Raw genomic sequence first — 15670 nt, 5'->3', positions numbered from 1 at the left:
AACTGGCCAGGGTACTTATTTAGTTGGGACCCTTCAAATGGACTGATTGTCAATGTCCCTTCAACTTTTCATGGTAGAAGAGTCAGGACATCCCATGAGCATGTCCAAGAAACTTCTGAAAAGGAATATCCAGATTCAAACATTGTCTGTTTGAATTCATCAAACTCCATCAAATGCAAATTTTGCTTCTCTCAAAAAAAATTCAAGTTCAACAAATTCAGCTCTGGCATAGAGATAGTATTGTGTTCTAGGAAGCATAGAGAATAAAAGATGAGTGTTTTTTTCTGCTTATTGCAATTGGACATCAAAGGTGGAATTTTTCATGAATGCTGACAGAAGAAAAACAACTTAAAATTGGATTTTATTTTCAACTCGGAGGCTAGAGAACTTCAGTCTATGGTACATATTTTTAATAAATGGGTGGGGTTGATATTATGAGAACCCAGAACCTGCCAGTTCTGAAGCCTAATTCCTAGTCATTGGCAAAATGTAATTTTTCCTCAAATAAAGATGAAATGCAAGATGAGCAAAAAAGAGGTAGTCACAGACAGTAACAAAACAAGATTCAGCCTCTGGTTTGGGTGCAGTAAACTGTAAATAGATCAATGTTTCATAGTTGTGTGAGAGTTGCCTAGTTGGCCTCTAGAATCTTGCTTCATTTTATGCATTCCTTGTTGATTCTGTAAGAGTGTGCTTTTTGAATGTCCTGTAGTTAATTTATCAAACAGGGATGCCAAACTTTAAGCATTCCATGGGTTCTTTTTAACTTTAAATGGAGTTTGTGCAACTATTCCAAGTAGGTTTAAATAGATAAGTATTCTGAGGAGTGTCAATTTTATTCAGCCTAAAAGCTAAGTTAACATAAATGGAAAAATAGATGGTACCTTCCGCATTTTCATACATTTTAATGGCTAGTTCCTGTTGATTGCTGTGCCTCTTTTTGCAAGTAAAGGAAAAATCAGACATCACAATGTACATTTCCTTGCAATGGAAAGTTATTTTGATCATACCTTACAAATGATCCATACTGATATTAAGTTTACAGTGTTGGGAGGAGGAGGAAAGAGTGAACTTAATTTGAATTTAGAAAGTCTCTAAATGATAATTGAATCACAAGTCTGGATTATAATTCTAGGAGCAACACTTGACTTGGTCAAAATCACTGTTATGAAGAGATGCAATTTTTACACAGTACTTCACATTGATTAAGTAATGTGTGAAAATGAAAAAAAAGTATTTGAATCTTAATCACAGTCATTTGCATGAAATAAAAGTCTGTGTCAAGGGAATGCACATTATAATAACTCCTGGGTGTTTTGGTTGCATCAGTGAGCAAAGAAGTTGTGTGCATTTTTTTCACGCCGATATACAAGAATTCCTTTTATATTTATTGTATCTTTGATTGTACAAAAATTTAGCAATATAAGATTTTGGTTCGTGAGAGACGACAACTGATTAACTACCTTAACAATAGCTGTAATTAAAACAGATGCTTGATAATGCATGCACTCAAATTAAACTGGGAACATTCAAAGACAGAAAAGAGAAATAGGAATTTGATATGAACCTCATTCTCAGTAAGGCTCTCCATTAGATGGAAAGGTAATAAATGAGAGAATGAACTTCAGAAAATTCTGCCTGTCTCTTTTCTACATATTTTTCTCCCTATTGCTGTATGCTTAAAATACTTGAACTATAGAAACCTAAGCCTCTTTCCCGTGTACTCCCCCCCACCGCAAATCATATCTGAGACTAGTCTTCAAATCTACAGATCCTATTTTTCTGCACCGGCACCTATTAATACCTCCAACTTAGCCTCTCTGTTGAGAATCATCTGAGTCCAAAGTGCCTCCAAACTCTGAAGCTAGACTCCCTCCTGCCTTCTTCAGAGCCCCCAATAATTGAAATCGTCAATAACCTGAAATCTCCTATTTGGGTTGATATGTATTTCCTATGATGTTGAGTTAATTTTTTTTCTTATTTTGATAATCTCCCCCTAGTTTTAGGCTGACATTGTCTGGGAATAAAGGAGATTTTGGTCTCTGAAGTTTTTCATCTTCCCTGTTTTGTGGAAAAGAAAAAGAGACTAAGTAAGAGTTTTGATTCCTGAAGAGGTTGAAAATGCCAAAATACACTAATAGTTATTTTCAAAATGTGTAAGTCTAATTGTTCAATCTAAGTCAGAAGAAGAAAGTTGGTGGAAAAATATCTGCCAGATATTGGCCATATTAAGGGATAAATGTGAAGCAGAGATGGGATGGTAATGGATGCAATGATTCGTTTAATTATAATTGAATAACAGTAAAAATAATAGTTATAATAACAATGTTTCACTAAATAAAACAGTAAAACAATACAAAACAGTAAAAAATAAAAATAAAAAAGATTACTAATTCAGTAATAGCGGAAAACAATTTTGTACTCAATCTCACTTTAAGGAAGAAACAGACACTCTTCGAGAAAATGAAGGCATCAATAAAGTTTCAAAATAAATGCACTGACACTAATATCCTGAAGTTATTACACACTTAAAAATTAAAAACACTCCAAAATACAAGCTTTCTTTCTTGACAATGACATTCTTTCAACTTCAGAATCTAGAAGTTTGCCTTGATTCTTTACCCTTTGTCTTCTGGTGGATAGCAGACACTTCACAATACCTATTGAAAGAAACAATCCCACTTTCCAATCTTGCAAAATCCACTTCCTTTTTTTAGAAAACATGCCATGTGGCTGCACACCTTCCTACGTATGCCTCTTTCACCAACCTTGTGAGGCCCTTGCACTTCCAAAGATAGTATCCATCCTCCTCTTCACCTCTCCAGAATCCCCCGCTTCTCCAACCCTAATTCAGGTTCTATGCCTTGCAAGAAGGTTTCTATGATCACTCCAGGCAGCAGTAGTTTCTTCTTTCTCTGAGCTCCTATTGCATCAACAGAGAATACTCCCTAGTTCAGCACATACTTACCTTTGTAATAGTTTGTAGTTTTTCTCCCTCCTCAGTTGTAAGCTCCTTGAAGATGAGAAAAATATCCCAACTTCTTTCCTTCTTTCCTTCAACCAATTTGTATCTAGTACCTACTCTGTACTGATGAAAGCCTTTCTAGATTTCTTCTACAGCACTTAGCAGCATTGCAGCCTGGAGTAGGCATGAAGTACATGCGTGTATTGTTTGAAGACATTTATTAAGCAGCTCTCTATCACCCTGGATGATTCAACTTAACTCATCTGCTCTTTCCTCCCAACATACATTTAACCCATTCTTTTTAACCGAAGATCAAACCTTCAGTACCGTCACCAAGCCTACTCTGTTCTTTCTGATAGAGGGAAGCCGATAGATTTATGACAGGGCAGCAAAAACCTGTTTGTGAAACTTGTTTCTGTTCTTAATTCCACTTGACTTCCTTTGTACTATTGCTCAAGACACTTAACTTCTTGTGCCATCATAATGTCCCCTTCTGTAAAATAGAGACAATAATATATGCTGTGCCACCCCCAACACTCCTCAGGGCGAGGGTTGATGAGATAATGGCTGTAAAACACCTTAAGCTCTTCCAAGGAAGGTGCCATAGTGTGGAAAAAAGTAAAGGGTTATTATGTAGCTAATCACATTCAAAATACAGGGTGAAAATGGACCTGTGGAGTTTTGAAACAAAGCCTCAGGGAGACAGGCTAATGCTTCACTTGCCCTTCAGGACCAGGCAGCATTTCTGGAACTTTCTCTTACATAAGTTAACTTTAGAAAATACATTTTGTCTTTTAAAGGAGGTGGCGATTTATGCCTACAAAACAAAGATGAACTCACACAGCTACAATGCAAGTCCCTGCTGTTTGAGGAGATACTGCCTTTGTTTTTTTGTTGTTTTTGTTTTTGTTTTCCAGTGGAAAATAAGTTTTATTGAGTCCCTGCCAGCTGCAAAATCTGTTCCTGGCATTAAGCTCCTTCTTCCTTTGCAATTCAGTCTTTCTTGAGTCGTCCCATGAATGCTTTTTTCTCCTCCATGGTCTGGAAGCGGCCATGGCCAAACTTGGAGGTGGTATCAATGAACCTAAGATCAGTTTTCTCCAGAGCCCGCCGTTTGGTTTGCACCAGCAAGGACTTGTGGGGAGGCTGAGCTCTCACTTCTTGGTTCCTACCACACAGTCCTTCAGCATGACAAAGTCAATGGTCACTTCACCATAGTGGCCAAAGCCACCCAGAGGGTTGATACTCTTGTCAGACAGGTCATAGTCAGTGGAGGCATTGTTCGTGATCAGTTTGTCATCCTTGATAAGATAGCCCTGGCCAATCTTATAGATATTCTTATTGATCTCAGTGCGGTGATGGTAGCCTTTCTGCCCAGCACGTGCCACAGAGAAGGCCACATGGGCAAGATGCCATGCCCCAATACAGGACTCCATGAGCAGGTCTTGGTGGGTCTTTGGGGGCAGCTTCTTGGTGAGCCAACGACTGGTGATCCCTTTGTAGCCTTTGCCCTTGCTCATTCTGATGATGTCGATCATCTCGTCCTGCCTAAACACATGGTTCACAGGTACCTGCTGCTCAAGCCTCTCCTGGACCCAGTCCAGCTTCTGAGCCATGGTGTCTCCATTCACCTGGATCTCCATCAGGTGGGCCTTCTTGTGGTGCAGAGAAAGCAGGCACATCTGGGTGTGGGCAGATGACTTGGCAGTACTTCTTCATGCTGCTGAAGTCCTTCTCCAGCTGCTTCTTGCCATCCTCATCCTGCCATTTCTTGCAGTACTTGGTAAAGGCTTTCTTCTTAGATTTATGCCAGTTCTTACAGAAGCGCCACTTGCACTCATCACTGATGTGCTCAGCGAAGATGGTCTGGAAGGTCCAGAGGCTTCGAGGGGTTTCCACGTAGCCCACAATGCCCACAACCACCATGGGTGGTATCTCTACAATGGTCACAGCCTCTACCACCTCCTTCTTATTCACCTTGGATCCTGGCCTGTCGACTTCCTGCATGATGTGGGTCATGCCAGCCTTGTATCCCAGGAAGCCTGTGAGGCAGGCCGACTTGGAAGGGTCATCCTTAGGGAGGCTCTTCACCTTCCCACGATGCCTGCTGCTGTGCTTCTGAGGCAGGAAGTTGAGGGACCCATGTCTGGGGGCGAACTTTCTGTGAGACATCACACCATCAAATCCCACTGGTAGAGTGAGATACTGCTTTTGAATTTACATACAAACCAAAAGAAAGTAAACTCTAGCTTGGCAGAGCCCATCTCTCAAGCTTAGAATACCTTCTGGCCTGGAAGCTCTGTGAGGGAAGGAGCTGGTTTCTTGTTCACAATTACATTACCATCACTGCGAATAATGCCTGGAATGTAGTAGAGTAGAGCTCAACAATATTTTATATTCTATGTGTCACATGAATGAGTCTGGCTTTATTGCATGAATGAACCCACAGAAGGAGAGAAAGTGCTAAAATCTGGGCACTGGTAGGTCCAACACTCTCTTATTTGAAGAAGGTGCTTAGGGGTTATATCGCCCACTGGGCTGGCTGTGTAACAGTCCCATTTTGTGGGCACTGACACTGGCTGCTCAAGTCCTCAGGGCTAGGAGAGTACAGGACCAAGGTCATTTTAATCCCACATTCTAATGGAACGTGCAACTTTGGATGTGCCAGGTGTAAGCAGGAAACATGCAAGGAACTTGAGCATAGAGTTAATGTGTGGAGTTAGATATTATTGACCCTCCAATATTCTTGTTAAAAAATTTGGGTGCTGCAGGCTACCAGAGAAATCTGATTAGCCTAAGTACATGTGGAGTTAGAGTAGTCCATGGGAGGAAAGGAATAGGATTCAATCTGACCTTTTTCTCCCCACCAGAGGTTCAAAGGTAGTATGATAGATCTGATAAACCAGTGCCTATGACTGAGGCCACGTTGCAAGAACAGAGGTGCACCTAAGAGGAAGCTCACCACGTGAGAGGAGTTAGCGGGGGCTGGGGACTACTCTCAACCCCAGGGCTTGGGTCATTAGAGTCAGGCTGATTCTAGGCACAGTGCACAGTGGGTACTAGTGTACCCAAATCACACTAACATAGCACTGGTCATACAGTTTTAAAAATAAATCCGGATGCTTATAATGCAAAATAATAAACATGCTAAACAGTGATTTGGCATCTAAGAAGCCTTAATGCAGAGTAATGTCCTATTTCTTTCAGGCTGCTCTAACAAAATACCAGAAACTGGGTGGCTTATAAACAGCAGAAATGTATTCCTCACAGTTCTGGAGGTGGGAAGTCCAAGATCCAGGCACCTGCTGATTTGATGTCTGATGAGGGTCTGCTCTTTGGTTCATAGACGGCTGTCTTTTTGCTGTGTCTCCACATGGCCAAAGGCACAGGGAGCTCTCTGTGTCTCTTTTACAAGGGCATTAATCCCGTTCATGAGTGCTCCCCCCTCATGACCTAATCACTTCCCTAAGGCCCCATCTCCAAATGCCACCACCTTGGAGCTTAGGTTTCAACATATGAATTTGGGGAGGACACAAACATTCAGTCTACAGTAGGAAACAAAGAGGAAAGGAACATCTTCCCCTTCAAGGGATGAAACTGCTTGGCCTCAGTGACTCAGTGGAGGCCTCTGTGGGAGCCAGCAGGTGTGGAGAGAGTAAGAGTGGAGGCCACCAGGCCAGACATGGTGGCTCATGTCTGTAATCCCAGCATTTTGGGAGGCCGAGGCGGGCAGATCACCTGAGGTTGGGAGTTGGAGACCAGCCTGACCAACATGGAGAAAACCCATCTCTACTGAAAGTACAAAACTAGCTGGGTGTGGTGGTGGGCACCTGTAATCCCAGCTACTCAGGAGGCTGAGGCAGGAGAATTGCTTGAACCCAGGAGGCTGAGGTTGTGGTGAGCCAAGATCACACCATTGCACTCCAGCCTGGGCAACAAGAGCAAAGCTCTGTCTCAAAGAAAAAAAAAAAAGAGTGGAGGCCACCAAGGATCTGCAGGATAATGTCACCATAATTACATATGTGGCAAGAACATCCAAAGGAAGGGACGGAGGGAAGGAGGAAGGAAAGAGGAAAGGAAGGAAGATAGATCTGGCTTCAAAAAACTGACAGAAATGCCAAAGACAAGGCTTTCATTCAAAAGTGACTGCCTGGTTCACCCTGTGGTGGTGAGCAAAGGGCAAGTGCAGATTAAAAGCAGAAATAGATGTTTCCCTAATGTGGCAAAAAGGCCTTGACCTGTAATACCAGACTGTCAACAAAAATCCTCAGAATGGACGTGTGTAAGACAGGGTGAGAGAGAAGGTTTTCCCACTTCAGCTATTCAGGTCCTGTCCCTTCTCATCATTCCCTAGAGACAGTTGGGAAAAAAGAAACAAAAAGCACCAAAGTACATACATCCCAATGCCCAGGTTAATTTTACAAGAGAAAAGTCTAATAAAGCCCAAGTAAATAAGAAAAATGAAAAGAATCTACCCAGGAAATTTAGGGGCAGATCACAGGCCAGAATATAAAACATTCCTGGGTTAAAAAGAGAAAAAAAGTTACGTGACCTATGCAATGATTATTATTTAGGAAGGAAGGAAGGAAGGAAGGAAGGAAGGAAGGAAGGAAGGAAGGCTGAATACATATAAAGAAGAGGCACATTCAAAAGAGAATGAGAATCAGGAGAAAATTTGATAAAACAAATGGCTCAGACTTTAATATAATTAAAGGGAGCACAGGCTCTGTGAAAGATGATATCAAACATAAAAAAACAAGAAAATGATGAAATCTAAAGGAAGCGGGCAGAGGCAAAGGAGAAAATAATTTCATTGCAGAAATCATAAATGATTTAGGCTGGGCATGATGGCTCACACCTATAATCCCAACACTTCGGGAGGCTTAAGTGGAGGAAGATTGCTTGAGCCCAGGAGTTTGAGTCCAGTCTGGGCAAGATAGTGGGACCTGGTCTCTACGAAAAATCTTAAAACAAAAATTAACCCGGTGTAGAGGTGGATGCCTGTAGTCGCAGCTACGTGGGAGGCTCAGGTGGGAGGCTCACTTGAGCCCAGGAGGTTGAGGCTGCAGTGAGTCATAATCCTGTCACTGCACTCCAACCTGGGTGACACAGTGAGACCCTGTCTCAAAAAATATATAATAATAATAGTAATCATAATAATAGTAAATGATTTAGAAACATCAAGTAAAATTGTAGAAAACTGAGTTTGTGATTTTGTTGATAGATGAGAAAATCACACAGAATGAAGAGGAAAGGGGAAAAAATTAAAAAGAAGTTACAAAGAAGTTAGTAGATATGGAAGGTACCCAACCTAGCTACAAAATATAGATAATCGCTCTTCCTAAAGCCAAAGAAAAAATATTCGGATATAGCAGAGAAAAAGTTTCTGATATCACAGAAGAGTGGAATCTTCAGATTAAATTAATTAATATATCATAATTAATCCAAGGCATATTTCCTGCTGAAATTACTGAACTTCAAGGATAGAAAAAGAATTCTCCTAACACCCAGACAGATGAAACAAATCAAAGAAGGGAAATACCAGGCTAGCTTCGGGCCACTCCATAGCAACATTTGAGGCCACAGGACAGGAGAGCAATGACTGACGAATTTTGAGTGGAAAATCATGCGACCCAGAGAAGTTGTTGTCCAACATGTAAAGATAACAACAAAATACTCAAATATGTAAAGATTCAAGAGACATACTACCTATAACTTCTTCCTAAAAAAATTATTTGATGAGATAATCTACCCAATTAAAAAATAATTCAAAATAAACTTGGAGATGGAAAAGCTTTGTCCTAAGGACTCCTTATGTGTGCTAAAAAAATGTGAACACACTGAATGAAGTCTAAATAGTGATGCTTATTACACCTAGGTAATTATCAAATATAAAGTCAATCTTTAAAACCTTCAAATCAAAGCTAAATAATATTTAAAAAATAATAATGGATTTGGTGTCCTATAGTATTAACAAAAACAGAAGGCTAAAGAGAAAGAGGATCTAAAAAGATATAAAGTGACTGGGCGCAATGGCTCACACCTGTAATCCAAGAACTTTGGGGAGCCAAAGCAGGAGGATCGCCAGGAGTTCGAGACCAGTGTGGGGAACAAAGCAAGGTCCGGTCTTAACAAAAAATTTAAAAATTAGCTGGGCATGGTGGCGCCTGCCTATAGTCCCAGCTACTCGGGAGTCTGAGGTGGGAGGATCGCCTGAGCTCAGGAGTTCCAGGCTGCAGTGAGCTGTGAATGCACCACTGCAACCCTGCCTGGGAGACAGGGTGAGACCCTGCCTCTAAAAAGAAAAAGAAAAAGAAAAAGAAAGATGCAAACTGAGCAAATTTCCTCGTCTTCAACAAAGGACTAATAGAAATTTTAATTTTTTAAATAGATAATTGAGAATTACAGACATATGAATATTATTACAAGTTGTAAAATTCACTGCTGATGTAATAAAAAACTATGTCTACATTCAATAATATAATGCTGGCAGGGCTGGTTGGAGGAGGGCTAAAGGGGTGGAAACACTGATTACTTACAGTAGGAGATTTTTTATCCAGAATTCCAAGGACTTAACCTGTTCAGATTAATGACAGTATACATATGTACCTTCCAAAAGAGCTGGATAATCAAAGAACAAATTTGAGTATATAAATGTAGTGTGTAATAAAGGAAATAGGTCAAGTTAAGAAATAGTCTTTAAAAATGTATATATTTTGAATATCTCTTTTTATTATAAATAATATATCATGCCAAAGAATTGAATATTAAATTGCTTGTCATAATTTTGCATCAGTTTAAAACATCAGGCTTACCTATAAAAGTTAGCATTGTGTACTATAAACATGATAAATATGTTTTACTTAACTCCTTTGTGAAATGCACCCAAGTTGCTTTAAAAATGTAGGGAAGGAGATGGGAATATAATGCAAGCATATAAATATATAAAAGTTACATTCACCAAGAAATTCTGCTTGATCTTTATATAGTGGCAAAAATCACTCATTATCAGGATATGTTGTAACAACTTTTGCAAACCAGAAGAGAATGGATGAAGTAACAAGCTCTGTTGGAAAGAGGTATCTGCTTGCCCTTGCTAGTCATTTTTTTCTCTCAAATTTCTTTCTCAGAATGTACCTACAGAGCATTTTCTGCTTAGTAACAAATCACCATTTTAAAATAAAATGTATGAAATATTTTACAACATAGAACAACTAGAAACTATTTCTCATTCATCATAACCTTCCTATCTTGCCTACATTGTTTGAGTTGCACCACCATAAAAGTTGGACTGGCAGAATAGTTTTGAGTTTTAGACGTTTGGGCTTCCTAAATAAACAATCTCTACTCTTAGAAAGACAGCAGTAACAAAGAAGGTGGAAAGAAAGTATTAAACTCATAAAATATGTGATACAAAGACTGGCATAAGGTCAAATATATGCTATAACAATACATGTAAATGATATGAACATCCAAATAAAAGTAAAAGAAAGCAAACCCCAACTTTATGCAAAACATTAAACAATTCTTATCATCTATGCTAATATCAAAACCTGAGTAAAATAGACCATTTCCTAAGACCATATAAGTCTACAAAACTAGATTTCCTTTTTTATTTTGAAATAGAGTCCAGGCTGGAGTGCAATGGCGTGATCTTGGCTCACTGCAACCTCCACCTCCCAGTTCAAGCAATTCTCCTTGCGTTAGCCTCCCATGTAGCTGGGATTACATGTGCCAGCCACCACACCTGGCTAATTTTGTTGTATTTTTAGTAAAGACGGGGTTTCACCATGTTGGCCAGGCTGGTCTTGAACTCTTGACCTCGTGATCTACCAGCCTTGGCCCTCAAAGTGCTGGGATTACAGGCGTGAGCCACCGTGCCTGTCCCTCTTTTCTTTTTAACTGATAGAAAACCTATCTAGCCACCACAAACTGGTCAAGGAAGTACTACTCAAAGGCCAGTACCAAATGGCTTTCCATGGACTGAAATAATTAAATCATTTAATTATATCAGAGTTGAAGGAAATAATTCTTCTTACAAAGGCAGTACAACAGTGATGCCAGGGGTTTGCCACAATGGCACAGAAACAAACAAACAAAAACTACAGGCTAATCTGACTAATGAATAAGATTACAAAATACCAAATGGGGGTAATTCCAGACTTCTGAGGAGTTTCATAATATAAATAATAATATAAAATTTGTTAAGAGGTTTTACCATATAAATAGATCAGAGAATTTGAACCACAGGATGATTTCAATATTTGCAAACAAAAATAAAAAGTCTTAACTTTTTAAAAGATCTTACTATGGTGGTAATAGAATAAAATTTTTTAAGCCATATTTTAAAAACATACATTTATCTGCATATCACAAACTAATAGCCAGTATAGCACTTAATGGTGAAAAACTAGAAGTAGTCTCATTAAAGTCAGGAACAAGACAAGAGTACTTGTTATCACCAGACTTATTTAATGATTGTTCTGGAAGTGCTCACCAATGTAATTAGATGAGAGAATGAGATAAGAAGCATAAATATTAGGTAGGAAGAAGCAGAAGTATCATTATTTGCAGATTATAAAGATTATAGTTTTTAAAAATCCAAGTGAATCAACTGAAAAACTATTAGAAATTTCAGAGAATTTAGTAGATTATCTGTTTAAAATATGAACATGATAATAACTTTCTCATTTGCCTATAAAAAGTAGTCACAAAATTCAAACTTATGAAGTAGTTTCCTATTCACACACACAATAATAAAAACCAGAAATGTGTCTGCTTTATATTAAGGAGGTTATAAAACCCGACAGCAAGCACATCATCCCCTTTAGGGAGCATGGTGGTTCATATCTGTAATCCCAGCTACTTGAGAGTCTGTGGTGGGAGGACAGCTTAAGCCCAGCCCAGGAGTTTGAGACCAGCCTGGGCAATATAGAGAGGTCCTCTCTCAAAAACAAACAAACAAACAAAACATACAGAGGACACTGATAAGTATGAAAAGAAAAACTTAAAATGTCATTACAGACTAAACTATAGGCCAGGCACGGTGGCTCATGCCTGTAACCCTAGCACTTTGGGAGGCTGAGCCAGACAGATAACTTGAGGTCAGGAGTTCAAGATCCACCTGGCCAACATGGCAAAACCCCATCTTGCCTAAGAATACAAAAATTAGCCGGACTGGTGGCGGGTACCTGTAATCCCAGCTACTTGGAATGCTGAAGTGGGACAATTGCTTGAATCTGAGAGGCAGAGGTTGCATTGAGCAGAGATCATGCCACTGCACTCCAGCCTGGGCTACAAGAGAATCTGTCTCAAAAAAAAAAAAGAAAGAAAAGAAAAGAAAAACAACAAAACAGGTTAAACTATAAATATAATACAAAAACAAATTCCTGGCTGAGCACGGTGGCGGCTCACACTTGTAATCCCAGCACTTTGGGAGGCACAAGGCAGGCAGATTGAGCCCAGGAGTTCAAGGCCAGCTTGGGTAACATATTGAAGCTCCTCTCTTGAAAAATAAATAAATAAACAAACAAACAAATAAATAAATAAATAAATAAAATTCCTAATAGGCCTTTTTTGATAAATGTGAAAAAAATAATTCTAAAGTTTATTTGTAGAATTAACATGTGAGAATAACCAAAGCAGAGCTGAGAAATAAGAATATTAGAAAATTAATTTTATTAAAAATATTTATATTATAAATTTATAATATATAAATTGAATCTAAATTGGTAATTTTAATTACTTTTTAATTAGGAATTAAATGTGTGGTTGTGGTCCAGCAATAGATCAAAGTAACAGAGCCAAAAATCTAGAAATAAATTCACATTTACAAGAAAACTCACTATATGAGAAGGATGATCTCTCCCTGAATGGCAAAAAAATGAATCATTTTACAATTATATTGAGGCATCTGGCTCAGGCTAAATACATAGGGGTCATTGTGATAGTTCCCTTTTCCTCCCTAAAAGCCCCTCTGTCTATCTGCAAATCCTACTGACTCTAGAGCCTTCAAAACACACTCTGAATCTGATCGCTTCTTGCCACCTGCACAGCAATCAGCTTCTTCACCACTTGCCCGAATTTCTGCAGCTCCCTAATCAATGTCCTAGTTTTCCTCTTCCAACAATCTTCTCCACACTGCAGTCAGGCTGGTCTTTCAAAAGGTAAATCAACTCATGTCATTCCCCTTCTCAAGGCCTCCCAATAGCGTCCCATCTCACTAAAGAAAAACATCCCACCTCCTTACACGTACATAGACCCTCCCCGCATTCGTGGCCCCTGCCTAGCCCTCTGATCTCATCACTTCCCTGCCTCTCCACTCTAGACAAACCAGCCTTCTAGAAGCTCTGTCTCACCTCAGATCCTTGGAATTTCTTTTCTCTCTGCCAGAGTGCTTCTCCTAGATCTTCAGATGGCTCACCCTTCACATACTTCATGTTTTCCTGTGAAAATGTTCACTCTGCAGAGGCCATGCCTTGCCATCCTATCTAACGTACTACCTTCCTGTCACCGTCTGCTTCACCTTCATTGCTTTATCACTCACCAGGTTGTTCCTTCAGATAGCCTTGCTTATCATCTCTCTCCCACTAGATTGTAAGCTCTGTAAGGACAGGGACTCCATTTGTTTTGTTCACCAGTATAACCCCAGTGCATAGCACAGTGCCTTGGGACATGGTAGATGCTTAATTAATATTTATTGAACAAATGAATTGCAGTGGGTGTAGATGAAAAGGAGTGCAACCTGCAGTTATTAAGGAAGTAGAATTAATAGGACTTTTTGACTTATTCAATGGAGGAATGAAGGTAGCCTGAGGGAAGGACCTGAGGATAATTCTAAGTTTCTGGACCAGGTAACTAAAGAAATACTGCATCATTCTTATGTTGGGAAATTGAAGGCAAGATTATTCAGACTATGTTGCCCATTTATTAATTAGAGAAATGGCTAATTTTTATCAGTTTGAGGAAGAATATGATGAGCAAAGCATAGTTTTAGAAAAACTTGCAGCCAGGTGCAGTGGCTCACGCCTGTAATCCCAGCACTTTGGGAGGCTGAGGTGGTAGAATCATGAGGTCAGGAGTTCGAGACCAGCCTGGCCAATATGGTGAGACCCCATCTCTACTAAAAATACAAAAACCAGCCAGGCATGGTGGCATGCACCTGTAGTCCCAGATACTACGGAGGCTGAGACAGGAGAATTGCTTGAACCCAGGAGGCAGGGGTTGCAGTGAGCCGAGATTGTGCCACTGCACTCCAGTCTGGGCAACAAAGTGAAACAAACTCCATCTCACCAAAAAAAAAAGAAAAAAAAAAAAGCTTTTTACATTTTCTGTGCAATTTTTCTGTAAACCTGTAAAAGACAAAGTCTAATAAAATTTTAAGAATGAGGCTGTAACATTTACCTCCCAGTGTTTCTAAGGAAATTAAATAAAACGACACTCAAGAACATGCCTGGAACCTAGGCACTGCTCTCTAGTTTTCCACCAGTCAAATGCCAGTGGTTTGGGCTCTCCCTTCCTTTTCCTCCCAAATCTCTTAATGGGGTTCATTTTCCTGCTAGTGCTCACACCTAAAACTGTTCACATTCAACATCTGATCATCGTGATCAGTTTCCCCATAAGTCCAGCTGGGTTTCAAATGCACGTGTCTTAGTTGTTGTTTTTTCCCATTGCATCACTCCTTCATTCATTTTAATTTTTTTTAGAGACTAAGTCTTTCTCTGTCACCAAGGCTGGAGTGCCGTTGTGCAATCATAGCTCACTTACCCTCGAATTCCGGGGCTCAAGCAATCCTCCTACTTCAGCCTCCCAAGTAGTTAGGCCTACAAGTGTGCACCATCATGCCTGCCTAATTTTTAAAAATTTTTAGTAGAGATGGGGGTCTTGCTATGTTGCCCAAACTGGTCTTGAACTTCTGGCCCCAGTTGATGCTCCTGCCTTAGCCTCCCAAAGTGCTGGGATTACACATGTGAGCCACTATGCTGGGCCTCCTTTTCTTTTTTTAACCATAATCATCTCAAGTTATGTGTCCTTGAAGCAGTTGGGGCTTGAGGGGTAGGAAGTGAGGGTCAGATTGTCTGCATTGATTGCCATCTTGCACGGTGAGACTGTGAACCAAGTGATAAATCTTTCTCTGCCTCAGTTTCTTTATCTGTTCATTGGGAGTGATAAGAAATAATGTCTCCTTCATGTGTTTTTTGACAATTAAATGAGATGACACCTGTAAAGCACTTAGAATGGGAGAAAGCACATAGTAAAAAATTAACATTATTTTCCTAAATAAGTATTTAAATGTTGAAGCTTTCTTCTTTATTTCTGTAGCTTCCTAATTGATGTCCTGGTTTTTCTCTTCCAACAGTCTTCTCCATACTTCTCCAGGTTGGTCTTTCTTTTTTTTTTTTTTTTTTGAGACGGAGTCTTGCTCTGTCGCCCGGGCTGGAGTGCAGTGGCCAGATCTCAGCTCACTGCAACCTCCGCCTCCCAGCCTCCCGGGTAGCTGGGACTACAGGCGCCGCCACCTCGCCCGGCTAGTTTTTTGTATTTTTTAGTAGAGACGGGGTTTCACAGTGTTAGCCAGGATGGTCTCGATCTCCTGACCTCGTGATCCGCCCGTTTCGGCCTCCCAAAGTGCTGGGATTACAGGTTTGAGCCACCGCGCCCGGCCCAGGTTGGTCTTTCAAAAACGTAAATCAACCAGTGCCATTT

General features: G+C 40.0%; 1 pseudogene; it reads right to left on the bottom strand.

The window, feature by feature from the left end:
• Positions 1-3934: 3934 nt before the first annotated feature.
• Positions 3935-5137, bottom strand: LOC105526011 (annotated as a pseudogene).
• Between the last annotated feature and the right edge of the window lie 10533 nt (positions 5138-15670).

Source organism: Colobus angolensis, unplaced genomic scaffold (genome assembly GCF_000951035.1).
Source record: "Colobus angolensis palliatus isolate OR3802 unplaced genomic scaffold, Cang.pa_1.0 Scaffold57, whole genome shotgun sequence".
In the NCBI taxonomy this organism is placed as follows: domain Eukaryota; kingdom Metazoa; phylum Chordata; class Mammalia; order Primates; family Cercopithecidae; genus Colobus; species Colobus angolensis.
This window is presented reverse-complemented; position numbering and strand designations above follow the sequence as displayed.